The 19,962-nt window shown below is 45.4% G+C and overlaps 1 protein-coding gene across 1 annotated transcript in view; it reads right to left on the bottom strand.

Annotated features, from left to right (window-relative positions):
- Positions 1–19,962, bottom strand: part of LOC138295564 (serine/threonine-protein kinase Nek2-like) — a 142,791-nt gene that overhangs the window by 39,742 nt on the left and 83,087 nt on the right. The gene's annotated exons all lie outside the window — the stretch shown is intronic.

The following is a 19,962-nucleotide window of genomic DNA, read 5'->3' as shown; positions in this document are numbered from 1 at the left end:
TAAAACCTCCTTCAGGTTGAACAGTTGACATACCATTTGCATATTAGAAATTTTTTTCTGGAAGATTCTATAGCTTAAAGATTACTCACCTTATGAATATCCTTCCAGTCACCAGACAATCTGGAAACCTCTTCATCAGCAATAGTTCTGCAGCCCTGGCCAGTGGCCCTAGGTAGCTCAAGCTTCACCCACCTTGTGCATACGAGGCACTGACTGGCATGCTGATGCTAATATCTGGCACTTCTACATGCCCCAGAGAGGAACCATGAGAGCATTAGGGACAACAACAAATACAGCATGCCATATCTTGGATCTTCTAAAATGGGACCAACTCACAATTGGTGCGGAATCTATGGAATGAATAGCCACCAGAAACATTGATACCAAATGTTAACTACTTTTCTTTCTGATGGATACTTTTTACTACAGATTCCTCACCTTACGAACTCCGAAGCAATACCCAACTGGAGGTGACATTAGGATATACCTTTTGGCCAGGCTGCCAACGAGTCAGTGTTCAACATAGCTGCATATTAGTATGTGGACCATAACCCACTGCTACTGACAATGGTAGGAGGGAGAGGAAGCTTGGGTGCTGGCGCGGAAACTGAGGCCAGAGGCTTTATAAAAAAACTCTGCATTCCGGGAGACCATGGGTGAAGCCATTCAGCAATATATCTCAGATAACGAGGGAACCGATACTCTGTTACTGATCAGCAGATAGAGCGGGACGCCCTCAAAGTACTTATCAGGGTCAGATATATCTTAAAGGCTGGGTGCGGACTTGGGCATTCTCAAGGATGATCACTGACATTTAGCTGAAAGGGTTACAACATGGAGGCTGTGGGTGTTGCATACTATACTAGGAGAGATTGCAGAGGAGGAGGCACCGCGCAGAGCAGAACTACAGCGGCCAGCCAGTAGAGAGACTCAATTGGAGCTCTTGGAAGCACAAGGAATGGTAGAGCACGTAGAGCGCCTTAGGAGCTTCAACTATTATAAGAATTATAATAGTTAAGACACATGCAGAACATCATTGCACTGGCACACTACTGGTATGGCTCGCGAATCTGACTAAGAGGGGTTCAACAATCCTAGAAATTGAAACTGACACAGGGCAACAGCTCTTCACCCAAGAAGACGTGAATAGAGACTTGTAGGATTATTGTTCTACACTTTATACAAGCCTGTCCCACGCTTCTGTGGAGGATATAGAGAAGTTTTAGGGCCCTTAACCCTTCAGACATTAGCAGAGACAGAAGCAGCTGCTTTGGGTACAGACATAACTCTGCCAGAGGTCAAAGTGGCAATTAAAGCAATGGCCAGGGGTGAAACACCAGGGACTTATAGCCTGCCTATTTAATTGTATACTGTTTATACAGACTACCTCACCCCTAGACTAGCTCAACTTTTTAATGCCTCTAAAGACACGGGGACACTACTGGTGTTCACCCATAAGGCTCTGGTGGTCCCTCTGTTGAAGCCTGGGAAGCCGGCACAGGATAAACGGGCCTATAGTCCTTTACGGATATTGAACAGAAAATACAAAGTCCTTAGCAGGATCCTTGCTTCAAGAATTCTTCCCTACATAGCCACTGTTAGAAATGGGGTCTTTGGTTGGCAGTCAGGTTATTCCCCCCCCCCATCCAACCAAGGACCCTTACTCTAGTCAGAGTAAAAGAGAATCACCCTCAGCTAACCCCTGCATACCCCCTTGATAGATTGGAAAAACTTCAGAGCGCTAGGTGTAAAGTATTTGTACCAACACACACAGTAACTTAATGGAAACACTACAAAATGACAACACAAGTTTAGAAAAATAGAGAATATTTAACAAAACAAGCCCAAAATGACAAAAATCCACAATACACAACTCAAGTTATCATGTAGTTTTAAACAGACACTAACACTGTTAGCGTGGAAAGGTGCGTCAAAAATAAACCTGCATGGGCGAGTGCATGTCAAAAAAGGGCTTGCGATGCATCGATTTCACTCACGGGCGACACCTTGCGTCGTTTCTCCTTTCTTCGGGTTGGGGCGTGTCGTTTCTACTCTCTGCAGGAGAGTAATGCGTTGATCCGGTCAGCACTCTTGTCCGGGAAGGCCTTGCGTTGTTTTTACACGCCCAGCGGTGTTTGCATTGGAAATCCAGCCACATGATGATCTGAAAACCACGCAACGCAGGTTGCGATCTCACCAGCCTCCGTCAGTGATGCTGCACGCCGTTTTCCCAGCTCAGTGCTTTGATTTTTCGGTAGCATTGCAGGCGAGTGTCGATTTTAAACTGCAAAGCTGCCGGCGTGTCACTTTTTTGGCCGCAGATCGGAGTCAGGTCGATCTTTTCCCCGCACGGTGTTCTGTGCATGGATTTCTTCTTCTTAGGCTGCCAACTTCTCCTTTCAGGGTCCCAAGAACTGGATGGGCACCACTTGGCAGAGTAGGAGTATCTTCAGAGACTCCACGTGCTGGCAGAGAGAAGTCTTTGCTGTCCCTGAGACTTCAAACAACAGGAGGCAAGCTCTAAATCAAGCCCTTGGAGATCTTCACAAGATGGAAGGCACACAAAGTTCAGTCTTTGCCCTCTTACTCTGGCAGAAGCAGGATAGCTCTACAAAGCACAGTCACAGGCAGAGCAGCTCTTCTTCCTCAGCTCTTCTCCAGGCAGAGGTCCCTCTTGGTTTCCAGAAGTGTTCTAAAATCTGTGGTTTTGGGTGCCCTTCTTATACCCAATTTCTCCTTTGAAGTAGGCCTACTTCAAAGCAAAGTCTCTCTTGAATGTGAAATCCTGCCTTGCCCAGGCCAGGCCCCAGACACTTACCAGGAGGTTGGAGACTGCATTGCGTGAGGGCAGGCACTGCCCTTTCAGGTGTAAGTGACCACTCCTCCCCTCCCCCCCAGAACAGATGGCTCATCAGGATATGCAAGCTACACCCCAGCTCCCTTTGTGTCACTGTCTAGTGAGAGGTGCAACCAGCCCAACTGTCAAACTGACCCAGACAGGGAATCCACAAATAGGCAGTCACAGAAATGGTATAAGCAAGAAAATGCCCACTTTCTAAAAGTGGCATTTTCAAACACACAATCTTAAATTCAACTTTACTAAAAGATGTATTTTTTTAATTGTGAGCTCAGAGACCCCAAACACCATATGTCTATCCGCTCCCAAAGGGAATCTACACTTTAATCAGATTTAAAAGTAGCCCCCATGTTAACCTATGAGAGGGACAGGCCTTGCAACAGTGAAAAACGAATTTAGCAATATTTCACTGTCAGGACATATAAGACACATTACGTTATGTCCTACCTTAACCATACACTGCACCCTGCCCTTGGGGCCACCTAGGGCCTATCTTAGGGGTGCCTTACATGTAAGAAAAGGGAAGGTTTAGGCCTTGAAAGTGTACCCACTTGCCAAGTCGAATTTACAGTTTAAAACTGCACACAGACACTCCAGTGGCAGGTCCGAGACAAGATTACAGAGCTACTTATGTTGGTGGCACAACCAGTGCTGCAGGCCCACTAGTAGCATTTGATTTACAGGCCCTGGCACCTCTAGTGCACCTTTCTAGGGACTTACCATTAAATCAAATATCCCTATCGTGGATAAACCAATCAACAATACAATTTACAGAGAGACCACGTGCACTTTAGCACTGGTTAGCAGTGGTAAAGTGCTCAGAGTTCAAAAGCCAACAGCAACAGGTCAGAAAAAAAATGGAGGCAGGAGACAAAGATTGGGGATGATCCTGCATAAACTCAAAAGTCTAACATCCACCCTTATATACCCAGATCAGGCAGGCTTCATCCCCAGCCTTAACACAGCTATTAATATTTGCAGATTACTGGCAATTTTGGAGTCCGGTACCTATGATCGCACAAAGGTGGTAGTGTTTACGGTGGATATTGAGAAGGCATTCGATAGCCTTGAATGGATCTTGCTTTAATCACGGATAGGTTGAGACTGGGTGCGGAATTCATAACATGGACCAGGCTCCTGAATACAGCCCTTACGTTCAGGGTGCATACTGGAGGATGTATCTGTATCATAACAATATTGGGGGGGGGTGGGGAATTGTCTTCTGTCACCATTGTTGTTTGCCATGGCAAAAGAACAGCTAACTGCCTATGCAAGAACTGGAACCATTTATATATTATACGCTGATTACTTTTTAATTTTTATTCAGGACGCAACCCCCTGAACTGGTGCAGGCTAAGGGTCTGCTAGAATATGCACACTATTTAGGAGTGCAGGTCAACTGGCAAAAATCTCAGGTGTTCCGAGATTCAGAACCACACTCCACTGCCCACCTTGGCTGGGATTCAATGGCAACCTGCTCTCAGTATCTAGGAGTTAAAAGTTACCACAATCCTGCTGACTTACTTGAAGGGAACATGGGGAGAACGACTAGGGACCTTAACAGGAGTATGGCCTTTCAGAGCACGCTCCTTCTCTCGCTAGCCAGCAGAGAGGCTTTATTAAAGATGACTGCCCTATTGAGATTACTTTATTATTTTGGGGCCTACCAGTATGGATCCCTTGGGCTGTATTTAAAGAGTTAGATTCCCTCATGGTGACCGCTCTATGGAGTTCGGGAAGCAGGCGCATAACTCTGAACACCCTAAAGAGACCGAGTCCTAGCAGTGCAGGACTTTTCCATCAGGGCGCCAGACGCCCGCACACTGTAGCATGATTGTGAGGGTGCAATACCCTAATGAAAGAGGCACGACAGTTTCAGACACTGCAACAATGCTGGGTTAGGGTGCTACAGAAGACCCACAAGAAGACCTGAAACTCAACAGAAATACACCTGAAGCAACTAGTTACACTACCGCATGGGGGAGACTGCAGAGGACTGGAGACCTGGGTGGAAGAGGGGGCAATAGTGATACAGAGTTTGTACAAGGAGAATGCTCTCCTTCTGTTTGAAGTGTCTGGGACTGACCATGACCTCCCCGAAGATCAATTTCTCATATAGGGTAGTGACTTCTGCGATTCCGAAACACTGGGGGAGGGAATTGAGGAGCCTCCACACCATAAATCCTGTCAATATATTTTTACATCCTCTGAGAAGAACAAAGCTGTCACTTGTTTGTACAGATTGATTGTGAGAGATAGCAGGATGCCTATCTCCGCACTAAATGAGAGACGGACCTTGGAAGCCCCACACCTGATAAAGACTGGGTGACGTATTAGAGAGGGTGTTGAGGAATACCCACTTCAAGGTGGGTAACTACTATGTAATTCGAGCTTACCATACACTGGGGAGAATTACCCATCTTTTCCATGTCACAACTGAAAAATGTCCAAGATCCAACGAGGTTGGACTGAACTACATATCTACTTTGGGCTTGCGCTAAGCTTTCAGCATCTTCGGAACAAATTATGGACAATCTTACTGACATTATTGACAGAGAGATACCTTGCACTCCACAACATTGTATGCTTAACTTGTTTTCACACACAGCAAAATACAAAGCTATAAGCAGATTGCAAGATTTGGCTCTCCGATTAGCAAAGACGAAAATAACATGCAATTGTAAGGTACCCGTACGTCCCAAAGTGAATGTGTCGAATAAAAAGTTGGAGCGAGGTCAGGATACAAGGGGGCGGTCTTGTTACAAGAAGCTAAAAGAGGGCAGAACTCCATGGAAATGGATAGCATAGGCGTGAAACATTGCTGGAAAGCCTTAAAGAGCCAGATAACTCCAAAGTGGGCACATCGGGGTGGGGTTGTATGAAAACAAGCGATTATACCGAACCTAGGCTAATAAAGATGTATTATATGGTAGTGTATTGACTGCTATGGATCTGCTGCCCAATGTAAGCACTATTGTGGACTAACCAACGGATCCAACCGCAACGGACCTTCCCTGAAGTGATTATTAATATGTACAGAAGGAGGCAGGCACAGCAAGAGGGAGTTAGTTAATGGAAATGTTTTAGTTGGATAGCAGCTGTAATGTTGCTTCAATCATTGTTTGCATTATATATTAACTGGCTAAGAATGCTATCTAGTTGTTTGACCTTCTATTGAGGTTTTGGTACGTCTCCAAGACCTCATCCTTTGTACTTACGTAGTCCATTAGGCATAGCATGAGCATCAGGGTCAGGTCTGACAAGTTTTAACATGTGCAAATCTTGAACACTAGGGAAAGCTCTGCCAAAGCTTCATCAAAGCCAGCCTGACAGCTTTCCTTTGACCCTCATACAAGGCCACCCAGCCTCAGAATTAGCTTGGAGGTTGGCATTGGTGAATTACAGTCAGCAACAAATGCACATGGTTTTGTGCCATGCAAGACACTGGCTTTGTTGGACCCAGATCCAAAGCCACAGCTCGTCAAAGAATGGACTCGGCTAGCAACCAAGGCAGAGCCACTAGAATACCCTATCCCGCAAGAGTAGGGTCCGACCTTGGTTAGTAGCTTGAGGGTGACAAGGGCATTTTGAACAGATTGAGCATAGCTTGCAGAAGTCTTTGAAGCAAAGGAGTGGGAGGTGTAGAAGGGATTGTCCAACTGAGTTAGAAAGTTGTGCATCATCTTTTCATCGTTGGATTTGGTTCCAACAATGAGGAACAGCCCAGTGATAGAACACAGCAAGGCCTCTGACATAAGGACCCTGCTACAGTGACTGCTCAAAGAAGAGGAAAATATATTCTCCTTTCTTTCATATTTTTATGCTTCTTGTTGGAAGAAGTTTTGAAAAAAAATTACCTGAAGGGTAAAGATTAGCACTGATGTCTTCCTGTTAGCAATGATCTAAAATAATTTGCGATCTTGCTCTGACTGCTTTAGGAACCATAAAAAGACAGACGTCGAAGGCATTGAGACACCACATTCAGATATGTTTATTGGCTCCAAAAAAGAAACTCTCATGGCATCTACAGCAAGATTTGAATCTGGAAATTTTTTGAAGGGGACATTTGACCTAGTTGCTGTTGAAAGTTGAGAAATGTTGTGGGTGAGGTAGAGAAGACCTGTGTATCTGCATTGATGAGGAGCAGAAAACAGGAACCAGCGCCAACAGATACTTATTATGCCCTGATGTTGTCACATCCAGGACTGTTGACCTTAAGGTGTTGGGGGGGAAAATAAATATATATATATCCAGATCTAATCTGGAACCTTGGGGGGGGGGGGCGAGAAGAGAGAGAGAAAGAGGGAAAGAAAAAGAGAGAGAGAGAAAGAAAAAGAGAGAGAGAGAGAGAGAGAGAGAGAAAGAAAGAGGGAGAGAAAGAAAAAGAGAAAGGAGAAAGACACAAGGTGAGGAATGTCAGAAAAACTATCCGTTAGAATAGTTACAGCAAGGACTATGCAGCATGAACGTAGTTAGACAGTTGCTAGATCAAGCCAATGTTCCTACTATGCATCCTTGATTACAATTGTAACTGCTTTAAATAATTAGATAGTATGCTTTCGAAGCATTACTCCAATTCATGCAAGCAAGAACACCGTTGATCACCACTGGAGTGAAATGACAAGTTAAGACATGCTTGTAAAAAAGATTTTCAATTATCAGTGGTACAGTTTTGTGAAACAATCCGAACAAGTTAACTTGAATAGAATTATATTTACCCACTTGCAGCAGTAAAATTTTAAATATTTACAGGATTTTAGGCATCCTTTCTAATACAGTATGACCACTCGTGGGAACCAGGCATGATGGAAGAATAGGTTACTTATCTTAAATATTCTCTGCAAAGAGGAACGGCAATTAAAGCATTTGCTGTCTTTTTGGAGATCTTCAGATTTCAGCAAACCCCTACTACTTTAAGAAACCAAAGATCTTTTGTACAATATCTACTTTCATACATTTGTGCTCCTCAGTTACTATTTACTACTAAGAAGACCTCACACCTTGTGTATTATTCCTTCCCCATTCCTCTGACCTCATCTCTGGCATCACATTCGAGTTCTAAATCCTCAGTGTTTGCAGTCATACTTCATTAGCAAGTCCACAGACTCCTACCAGACTGCTCACATATATTCATCTCTCACTTTCTAAAACCTCCTTGGACGCTATTCATCCCTCATCTTTCAACCCTGGTCTTAACCTCAAATGTGAAGATTAGGATAGAAAACTCTCCTAAAAAGGTTTACTCCAAATCATGTAAGTAGAAGCTGGCAATAAATGGGAAAGACCCAAGCAGTAAAAATCAATCTGACTGACACTATGAACAGAATGCCCTGGGAGGGCTCCAGATGAGATTTGGGTCCGTTGATTTAAAAGCCCAGGTGGAACCTGGCACTCTTGCCTGCCTTTGATCTGTCACCATCTCCAGTGATCCGGCTTTGGACAACCAATTATCCAGGTACAGAAAGATGAAAATTCCTGAGCTACTGAGATGGGCCGCAACCTCCTCCATCACCTTGGGGAACACTGGAGGTGCCAATGCCAATTCAAACAAGAGAACCACAAGCTGGTAATCTGTAGAACCTACCACAAAGCGCAAGTACTTCTGAACGGACAGCAGGACTAGAATGTGTAAATGTGCATCCTGAATGTCGAGTGGTACCATCCAGTCTCCCACTACTAACATGACCTGAGCTAGGGTTAGCATCTTGAACATCTTCATCTGAGAAAAAATTCAAGTCTATGAGCTATAAGATCGCAGCAGACAGCCATCCTTTGGAACAAGAAAATATCGGGAGTAGCATCCTTGTCCAATCTCCTGCTCTGGCAAAAACTCCACTACTCCTTTTGGAGGAGTGCAGCCAGTACTTGTTGCAGGATAGAAAGGTGGTTTGGGGCGGGTTAAGGGGAATGGTGAAGCCAGAAGGAAAGGTAAGCTATGTTCTGACAGAGTCACTGGTCTGAAGTAATTGCCTTCCAAAGCTGGTAGAAAGGAGGACCACCCACAGGCTCGGTGTGAGGCTTGAGGAGCAAACTAGACCTACTTTACTGGCAGAATAGGGGAAGAGGAGAAGTAGGCCTGCAGGAGGGATCGAGGGCCCTTCCCTCTAGCTCTAGTGTCTTTGGGTGTTAAACCTATGCCACTATGGAGAGTTGCTGGCAAAAGGAGAACTCCCCTGTAACGCCCTTGAATGCATCTAATCGGACGGTAGTCTCCAAGAGGCTGGGGCTCTTGGAGCCCCAGAGACTGGGCTGTGTCTTTGCTCGCCTTTAACCACTCCAAAAGCAATTGAAGCCGATCAGCTTTGTCCCTAAAAAGGGGTGCTACATCAAAGGGGAGGTCCATCTGGTAGACTTGTGCACTGGAAAAGAAACCTGAAGCCCAAAGCAAGGCAGAGTTGTAGGTCCCCATACCGCATGCCACAGAATCCAATCCAGATTTGATTTATGTTCTGATGCTTTCTGCCCATTTGACGACCTTGAAAACATGACATCACGCCCTCTCGCTTGTGACGTGACCAGTGGGCCAGGTCTCAAAGCATTTGTGTACCTCACAAGATGACAGGTGGCATTTAGTAATTTTTGGCACCATATAGCCCATTGTAAACATCTTCTCCCTCACTTCCAACTATATAGATTCCCTGTCTGAAGGGACAAAAGGGAAGGTAGCTTATATTTGTCCTGAAGAGCAGAGAGCTTGAATAAATACAGTCTCTGGCAAAGGGTGTGCAGAGTGGAAGTGTGGATTTCCCTGGTGCAGGGCAGCAGCATCTCACCACTAGTCTGCTGACAGCCAGTGCCAAGATCTCAGGTGCCATGACTGTTTCCACTAAGGACTCATTCAAGGGCAATGGGGGTTGAGAGGCTGGACCAGACGAAAGGAGAATCTCAGTAAGGATGCTGGTTTTAACATCCACAATTGTGAGCTGTAAATCTAGTACCTTAAATGCTTTCCTGACCACTGATGGAATGTGCATCCTGCATCAGAAGGTATGTCCAGAGGGAATTTCCATTTCTGGAGAGGTGTCTAGCCCACAGCTTCAGAATAGGTTTGTCAATTTGTGTAGCTTCTCTTCTCCAGCATCACCACCATCATCACTGAAGATGTTTAGAGAGCCTGAACTAAATATATTGTGGATCCTCTGTCTGTACTCCTCTAGTAGCCTCAGAGTTTCCCTCCTCAACCTGTTCTGAGGTAAAGGCTCTGTCAACAATGAATGCGGCGCGGACCGCTCTGCCTCCAGAGCGCGAAGTGGAGATGGTACTGACAGAGGCTTGTGGAAGGGCCAACCATGGCATGAATGGCTGTGGCTCACTGTATATGTGCACTAGAGTAAAGGCAGCAACCGACGCGGGTCGGGAGCTAAGTGTTGCCGGACTCAGGGGCATGAACATAGGCAGTCCATGATACGTCCTGGGCCCCCGAGTGCAGCAGATAGCACGGTCACTCCTGAGAATATATAAAAGTGTTGAGGAGCGCAACAGAGTCTGAACCCAGCAACTGGAATTCATACAAGGGGGCTGGCACCAGGAAATTTTGAGCCATTACTGGTGAATGAAGGAGCGGAAAAGGATATCCAGATGACTCCGGGGCCTGTAGAGTTACTGTATGACAGAACAACGCATGTCTTCACAATGCCATCATTACCACACATGCGAAACGAGAAGACATGCGTGGTCAAAATGTAATTGGTAAGTATAATTTATGTATAGGAAGCTGGCTCTGTATATGCACTTTATCAAAGTGAGATAGTGTGCACAGAGTCCAGGTGCTTAGCAGAGGCTAAAGTAGATAATACTAATGTCAAACAGTTAGGCTTATCAGAGGGTAGTGCAAAACCTTTGTTGTACACACACACACACACACACACACACACACACACACTAGAAGAAGCACACACTCCATGACTTAACTCCCGACCAATGGTTTTTATATAGCAAAAATATATTTTCTTAATTTATTTCTAGAATCATAAGATTCAACTTGCAGGTAAGTACATTCATACATTTGTATTTCACATATGAATCAATACCACCTTGTTTGGAATCAGTAAGATATACGGTTTAATAATAAATGACAATAATATATTAAAAAAGTTGACAGTGCAATTTGTAGAAACAGTTTCGGGGGGGTGGTGACAAAGTTAGTACGATTTACAGGTAAGTACTTGACTTACAGTTCAAGGCTCTGGGGGTTAGGAAGTCCACAGGTTGGGGCCGGCCAGGTGCAGGAGTCAATGTTGAGGCAAATTTAACATGGGTTCCCATGGAGAATGGGGGCACTCTGATTCAGATCTGCTGGCAGGTAAGTACCTGCGTCTTCGGGGGGAGGGGGGGCTGGATAAGTAGGAGGGTCGCCAGCTGAAGGTTGTTGCGCCGGTGGTCGGGTTCTCCAAGGTCTGGGGGCTGCAGGTGCAGTGTGCCTTTAGGCGTCTTATCTTCTTCCAGAGCTTTCGTGGTCAGCGGGGTCCTATGGATCCACACTGCAGGTGTCGTTGTGAGTGGCAGGAGAGATCAACCCAAGGTGGGCACTTGCTCGGAATCACCTGGGGATCCTCTCTAGCTGGTTGGGCCACGGGCATCGGACGCAGAGTGCTCAGGACTCGCGGATCGGGGGAGGTTCTGGAGTCCTTGGTTGTAGTTCTTTCGTGGACAGGGCCACTGTCCACGGGAGTTCTTGGTCCTTGTGATGGAGGGCAGTCCTCTGGAGCTTGGCAGAGGCCGCTGGTCCCGCAGACTGCGTCGCTTTCTTGTTGCAGGTTCTCTGAAGGAGGAGACAGGCCAGTAAGACTGGGGCCAAGTCAGTTTGTGTCTTCCTTCTTCTCTGCTGGGGTTCAGCTCTGCAGTCCTTCTTTCTTGCGAGGTTGCCAGGAATCTGATGACTTGGGTCCAGAGGAGCCCTTAAATCCTGGATTTAGGGGTGTTACATGGGTCAGAGGGCAGTAGCCAATGGCTACTGTCCAAGAGGGTGGCTACACCCTCCTTGTGTCCACTCCCTTTGGGGCAGGGGGCATAAACCTAACCTATTGGTCCCGGTCCTCCAAACCATGATGGAAGATTCTGCAGGGAGGGGGTCACCTCAGCTCTGGACACTTTAGGGATGGTCACTACTTCCTGCTTTCCCTAATTTTGCAAAAAGTGTGGCTTAGTCTTGGGGGGTGGGGGGGTTGTTCAACTCCACTAGCTGGGATGCCATGGAGCACTGTAACAAGAGGCTTGAGTCTTTGAGGCTCACCGACAGGTGTTACAGTTCTTGCAGGAAGGAGGTGTGAAGCACCTCCACCCAGGACAGGTTTTGTTTCTGGCCACAGAAAGCACAAAGGCTCTCACCCCATGTGGTCAGAAACTCATCTGGTAGTGGCAGGCTGGCACAGACCGGTCAGTCCTACACTACCAGTTTGGCTAACATACAGGGGGCATCTCGAAGATGATAAATAAATCCCACCCTGGCATTAGTGTGGGTTTATTGCTCATGCATCTATACCCTCACCTGGCGTATAGTGCACCCTTCCATAGGGCTGTAAGGCCTGCTAGAGGGGTGACTTGCCTATGCCACAGGCAATGGCTTGTGGGCATGGTACCCTGAGAGGGGTGCCATGTCAACTTTGCCTTTTCCTCCCCACCGCACACACAAGCTGCAAAAGCAGTGTGCATGTGCTTGGTGAGGGGTCCCTGAGGTTGGCATAATACATGCTGCAGCCCTAGGGGACCTTCCTTAGCCACAGGGCCCTTGGTACCATGGGTACCTTTTACAAGGGACTTAACTGTGGGCCTTGGGTGTGCCAATTGTGGAAACAAAGGTACAGATTTTGGGAATGAGCACTGGTGCTGGGGCATGGTTAGCAGGATCTCAGCACCCTCTCAATCAAAGTTGGCATCAATATTAGGCAAAAAGTGGGGGTAGCCATGGCAACAAGGGCACTTTCCTACAATATATATATATATATATATACACATACATACACACACACACATATACATACACATACACATACACACACAAGAAATCACATTGCCATCCTAAAATACCTTTACCACCTAAAAACGCATACCCACCCTGTACCATAAAAACCCCATATCACCCAAAAACCAATACCCACCCTAAATCCTAAAAATGCCCTTACCACCAAAAAACCTATACCTACCCTACCCCCTTAAATGCCTTACCACCCAAAAACCCATATACCCTTACCCACCTTCCCCAAAACCCCAACCTTGCCTGCGAAATGTGAAGACTGACTTGGAACACAGTCTCGATGGCTCTCGCTCCTTGATAGACAGCATGCATGCAGCATGCATGCAGCATGCATGCTGAGTCAGAAGTTGCAGGACATGGAGTCATGGTCCCATCCCAGGCACCGAAGTCAGATGGGAAGTGTGTCTTTGATGGACATCTGTTCCTCACAATCCCTTCATGGCTTCAAGCCAGGACATTTTAGTTGAGACATAATACTGCAATACAAGAACTAGGTTTCTGAGGAAATCTCTCTCTCCTGAAATTTAGATTTTGATTCATATCAAAAGGAGTGGAAAAAAAAGGGACGTGGCTGTGCTGGAGTGGGTGGCTTATGGCTTCTGGGAGATCATCTAAAATCACTTCGGGGCACTGATATGAATCCAGGGCTCTCTAATGACAACTTCATCTTTGAAGTTTCCGAATACAGTTTGATGCCTGCGATTCACCTGCAGGTAAGGAATCTGCAGGTACATGTATCAATCATAATACTAGTTTACAACAACGTTAACAATCTTGCGAGATAAGCACTCTAAATTTCTCAATACTAAAAAAAATGACCAAGTTAACCTTTGGTTATGATCCTTCTAGTGAATACTCTAATGAACCACGGATTACTCACGTTGTGAAAATTACCCAGGTGTCAGACTAGATCAAGAAAATTTATAGCTAGTTCTCCTGCACAATGGTAGGTGGCTTTGAAAACCCTGCACCGTTGTTCTGCTCCAAAATTGACAAGCGGAGCCACATGTAAGTACCATCTATGAATGCTTACGTCAGCTGCTTTCTCCGCTTTCCACATCCTGGCACGCAGAGCCCATTGATCAGTGTACAAAGCTCTAAATGATAGGCATTTTTAGTTAGAGGGGAAAAAAGTTCCAGTTCACAGAATAGTGAGGTGGGAGGGTTGGTGAAGAATCTACAGTGAGTATTCGCCAAAAAGATCACAACCAAAAGGTAATTAACTGCTGATGGATACTTCTAATAGCAGATACCTTACAACATGAATAGATACTATAGGAGGTAGATGGATGTGAACTGACTCAGCCAAAAACGTTTTGCAGGACCAAGTGGGCATAATGCCCCTTGAGATGAACCAGGCTCTCACAATAGTAGTGCTTCATGAAGGTATGTACAAAACTGATGAAGTCACTTGACAAATGTCCAGGGCAGGTACTCCACTTGCTAACACAGCGGGAGCAGTCTAAACCCTATTGAGCCTGTAAGCCTCCTGGAGGCTGCTTCTTCATCAAAGTGTAGCAGATCTTTCATCAGAAGATCGTCCACGTCTGTACTATTTTGTTGTGGGTTCCTCCTAGTTCCTAGATTGGGCACCCTTGTTTTAGGTTTAGGCCCGTAGCTTGTGCCCTTTTACATACTTGCACATTTTATTTGTTTAGTCATTTTATTATATTTTAGCACAGCTTGCTTTAAGCTTGGCTGTGTTTATATTTTAATCAGCTGCCTTTGAGAAAGCATTGTTGTTCGTGTTCTGCATTTATCAGTCTTTGCAAGCATTTCACTCTGTGCCTTGCTCAAGGCTGTCATGCTTGTACACAATAGTTTACCTAGTATTGTCGATCCAAGTGTTAGGGAGTCAAGCCTCAACCCTAGACATATCACGTAAGGCCTGTTCTTAGAACACAACAGGTTTCGTTATATAAACACTGTAGAGGCTCACTGAGGGTAGAGAGCATTCCAGCCATGGCCATTTAGGAACGTGCACAATTTTGACAGCTCCTCTTGATCCTGGCTTGGTCTTTCCAGCCAATTGGGAGGATCGCCAGCAGACAAGAGGCAGACCCTTGCCCACCTTTCAGGTATATGGTCCGGGCTCCTTCCATAGACCAGGATGGGCAGAAGGGTTACACACCACTATGCTCTCAGGTTTAGACATTATAGTATACGTAGGAATCACTAGATCTTATGATTAGATCAGGATGTTTATATGTTTTACTGGTCACAATCATCACTGTATTACGTTTTATCTTCCTAATAATCACACCTCATGCTTTTTATCATCAGATGCAACTGCTTCAATAAACGTTTTGAAACTTATCCTGCATTTATTTGTCTGCCTTAGCACGTGTGAGACTGTGTGTAACCTAGAGAAAGGAGTATGATCTATTCCACCACGACTTCCCTGAGGAGTTAGAGCGTAATGTTTCTAGGATGTCACAAATCACCTTTACTTTCTAGGTTTGGGTGAGGTGTTCGACGAAGTCAGGCTGACTGAGTCAGTCCCACGCCGACTGGAATCGGTCACCCACACGCAGTGGTGCTGCCACCCTAACCTTAGCAGTCTTACACCCCACCACCCCCAAGAGTCCTATGACATTTCGCCACCAACGTTGGGTCAGACACATCTGACGATCGCCTCAGAATCTATTGGCTCACATGCTAACTGTACCCTAATTACCTTAGAGGGTGTTAGGGAAACATTCTCCTCTGCTAAATAGGTAGTACCTATCTTAGCCTCTAGGTTGTTCAAGCTTGAACCTTAAAAGGATTCCCCAACTTGATGTTTCCGTCTCTGATCTTACCACCTTAAAAATAAGGCAGACCCTCAACGGGTAACAATTTCAGTAAACATGGGATAACCTCACACAACATCTACTGGCTCATGGATTCACTGATGAAGGTGGGGATGTTACGCTTGTGGTAGAGGCACACGCAGCGTACAGAACAGAAATATTCTATTCATGGGTCACCTTTCCAGCACCAGGTGGAAACACCATTTTCATAATTACACAATAGCAAACACACCTGCACAATACAGAGCATATGCATATTTAGAAATACAACTTTACCAAGAACACCAGAACTGGTTTGAAGGCATCCTCCCACACGTTATACAAAACTACATTAGGACCCCTAAATAATGAGGACCTACGTGGCCAGAATTAGCCACATATACACTACATCCCAATGTGCGAAACATGCTGGTAGCGAATGTACACTGCCTATGCAATAAATTTAGTAGATGTAAACAGACAATACAATTAGTAATGTGGACCTTAAATACCGCCGCAGCGATGGCACCTCCAACAGCACCACATTTGGCTACAACTGGGATAAACCACGGAACTGTGCACTCAATAATGGGAAAAGTACCACCAAACGTGAAGATACTACAAGTAATAAACGTGCTGAAAGCAGTGTTACCCCATATGGGACCCCAAGATCAACATAGAATTCTCACAACATGCTTGCCCTTTGGGATGGTTCCTTCTGTAGATAGCTGTGCCACTTAAGGTGTAGTATTTGCTGCAACTTCCACTCCCGCACATGGTACACCAACACTTGCAAACTTTCCGGAAGTGTTAAAACAAATTCAAGATGAATACGAGGCGGCTCGGTCTTAGATTTGGGGATGCAGTTAATGGGCAATTGTGCCAGTTTCCAAATTTTTATATAAAGTAATATTAAAGAGGAAGCAGTAGCATTGGCAGTACGCCAGCGGCTCCGGGACGTTCCTCCACAAGATCAGGAAGGCGAGCTGACAAAGATTATCTTAAAAACTTCTACTAGTATGAGTTAGGATAGTTAGACCCAGACCAAGTAAACCATAATTACAAGGTAAATCCAGTAAAGATAATATCCACCAAGCACAAGAGGGTTCTTTAAAAAAAAAAAAAAAAAACAACGCTGGGATAAGTAGAGAAATAAAGATACACCAAAACCAAGAGGAGAATCTCTGCATTTGGAGACCTCAGGACACAGATAGTCTTAGAAATTGGAAACTTCAATAAACTCCTGACAGATATCAGTATACTGATACTCAATCTCGTTTCATCCACGACTCACCCGACAAACTAAATGAGAGGAGGGCAATCAGACAATTGAAACGATTATGTGAAACTGAAAAAGGAGTTGCAACACTCTTTGGAAATTTTCACAAAAAATTAAGAGAAACTTCCACAACAAAAACCCCCAATTCAAAAAGAAAAAGGTTAAGGCAATTTCAGCTAAACATGCCACACATATTAAGAACATTACTGAAGAACAGGACGTAGGGAGCAACTCTGCTACACAGCACAGTAAAGATCACAATAGTTTGGCAGTCTGGGAACCTCAGAATGTGACACCAACTAACGACTTCCTTGAAGTCGGAATAGTGCCTCTCTTCACCCGACAGGGTATACAAACTAAGGATTCAAATTGAGGAGTATATTGAGCACAATATTAAAGTGACATTCGGGGAAAGATTGACATCCAGTTACGATATCCTATTGGCTGAAAAAGATTGCCCACCTGAATTTGTCCGTAAGCTCCCACAAGGGGAAGATGTCAATATGCCTTCTTTCTCAGTCCTTGTTCCAGATCCAGAAAAAGAAGCTTACGCTGCAGACTGGGCCTTGGCGCAGGCCCCAGAGTTGTAACTCAACCACGTGGGGTGGGATAGGTATTCCCCATACATTGTCATTCCGATAAGATCCACTCCACAGATACAACCTCAATATCCCTTTAATTACAAGGTTACAGCACCTGTGAGGGAAATTCTCTCAACTCGAGTACCAGAGAGTGAACAAACCCTGTGGTGTATCTCCAATAAATAACCCTTTGTTTCCCATAGCTAAGCCGGGCCATTCATAAAGAATAGTCTTAGATCATAGACACTTAAATAGTAACACACGAACATTTGTCAAACAATATTCACGCAGTACAGGACTAAAACAATATTGTATGCAAAAAATACACAAAAAAAACTTGGATATTGCCAACAGTTTTTTCTGCCAAAATCTAGTGCACAATTACAGCGACCAAATAGCATCAAGAAACTACAATTGTTGCTTGGTCTCTAACTTTTGCAGAACTTACATTACAGAATATGCATAACACTTTAAACAACTTTATGATATAATCCATCCAGATTTCTCAAGTAAACATTTGTCAGCACAACGAACGAGTTACTTACCTTCGGTAACGACTTTTCTGGTGGATACATTAGCTACCTGTGGATTCCTCACCTAATGAATACTCCCATGGCGCCAGCATTTGACGGAAATCTTCTTACTAGTCTCTGCACGTCGACGAGGACGTCACTCTAGCCCACGCGATGCCGTCTGACGTCATACAGGCAATAAGAGGTCCTCGACGACGTGCCGACGTCAGTACCAATCATTTTTTACGTGCATGAGAACAACCAGGCAATGCAATGAAAGAGCAATGAATCCACAGGTAGCTAATGTATCCACCAGAAAAGTCGTTACCGAAGGTAAGTAACTCGTTCTTCTGATGGATACAACTACCTGTGGATTCCTCACCTAATGAATAGAGTCCCAAAGCAGTACCACGCCCGGCGGTGGGTGCCTAAATGGTCAAACCAAGAAATCCTGCAGCACTGACCGTGCAAAATGGCCGTCCCTTCTAACCTCAGAATCCAAACAGTAATGTTTTGCAAAAGTGTGAAGGGACGACCAAGTTGCGGCCTTGCAGATGTCGACCACAGGAACACCTCTGGCCAAGGCCGAAGTGGCCGACTTAGCTCTGGTGGAATGAGCTCTAATGCCCTCAGGAGGATCCTTCTTTGCCAAAGAGTAACAGATTTTAATGCAAAGAACAACCCACCTGGATAGTGTTCTCTTGTGGACTACCTTTCCTCTCCTCTTGCCCACGTATCCAATAAACAGCTGATCCTCCAGCCTGAAATCCTTTGTTCTATCAATAAAGAAGCTCAACGCCCTCTTTGGGTCCAGACGGTGCAGTCTTTCTTCCTCTTTGGAAGGATGAGGCGGAGGATAGAACGTGGACAAAGTAATTGCCTGAGCCAAATGGAAAGGTGAAAACCTTCGGGAGGAAAGCAGCCTTGGTCCTCAACACCACCTTATCTCCATAAAAAGTTGTATAAGGGGGCTTTACTGATAAGGCCTGCAACTCACTCACTCTCCTTGCTGATGTTATAGCTATCAGGAAGACTGTTTTTAAAACCAAATACCTTAAGGGGCAAGAATGCATAGGTTAAAAAGCGGACCCCATAAGGAAAGTCAGGACCAAGGACAAATCCCATTGCGGCATAACGAATGGCTTTGGAGGATATTTATTTAGAAGACCTTTCAAGAATCTGATAACAATAGGGGATTTAAATAAAGATGGTTGATCCGGAAGACATATGAAGGCTGACAAGGCCGATAAATAACCCTTAATGGTAGCCACTGCACAACCTTTCTGCGCTAGAGACAGAGCAAAAGACAAAATGTCCGATAGATGAGCATGCAAAGGATCAATCTGCCTCTCTCCACACCACGCAACAAATCTAGACCATCTATTAGCGTAGATAGATTTAGTGGAGTGTCGCCTGGCCGCTAATATAACATCCACTACCTCAGGCGGGAGAGAGAAGGAACTCAGGTTGCCCCGTTCAATCTCCAGGCATGTAGGTGCAGACTCTGGAGGTTGGGGTGTAGAACCTGCCCCTGCGACTGCGAGAGGAGGTCTGCCCTGAAAGGGAGACGGAGCGGAGGGCACATTGAGAGTTGGAGAAGGTCGGAGTACCATACCCTCCTTGGCCAATCCGGAGCTATTAGGATGACTAGAGCCCGGTCCTGGCGAATCTTCCTCAATACTCGAGGAATCAAGGGTATGGGAGGAAACGCGTCAAGCAACTGGCCGCACCAGGTTATTTGAAACGCGTCCCCCAACGCTCCCTGCATCGGATACTGGAGGCTGCAGAATAACGGGCAATGCGCGTTCTCTCGAGTGGCAAACAGATCTACCCGAGGAAACCCCCACCTCTGGAAGATTAAACGGACTTGATCTGGATGGAGACGCCACTCGTGGTCTGCCGAGAATTGGCGACTGAGACTGTCCGGACGCACGTTCAAGACTCCGGCCAGATGGTTTGCTATCAAGCAAATCTGATGGTCCTTTGCCC

This window comes from Pleurodeles waltl, chromosome 5, assembly GCF_031143425.1.
Source record: "Pleurodeles waltl isolate 20211129_DDA chromosome 5, aPleWal1.hap1.20221129, whole genome shotgun sequence".
Classification (NCBI taxonomy): Eukaryota; Metazoa; Chordata; class Amphibia; order Caudata; family Salamandridae; genus Pleurodeles; species Pleurodeles waltl.
This window is presented reverse-complemented; position numbering and strand designations above follow the sequence as displayed.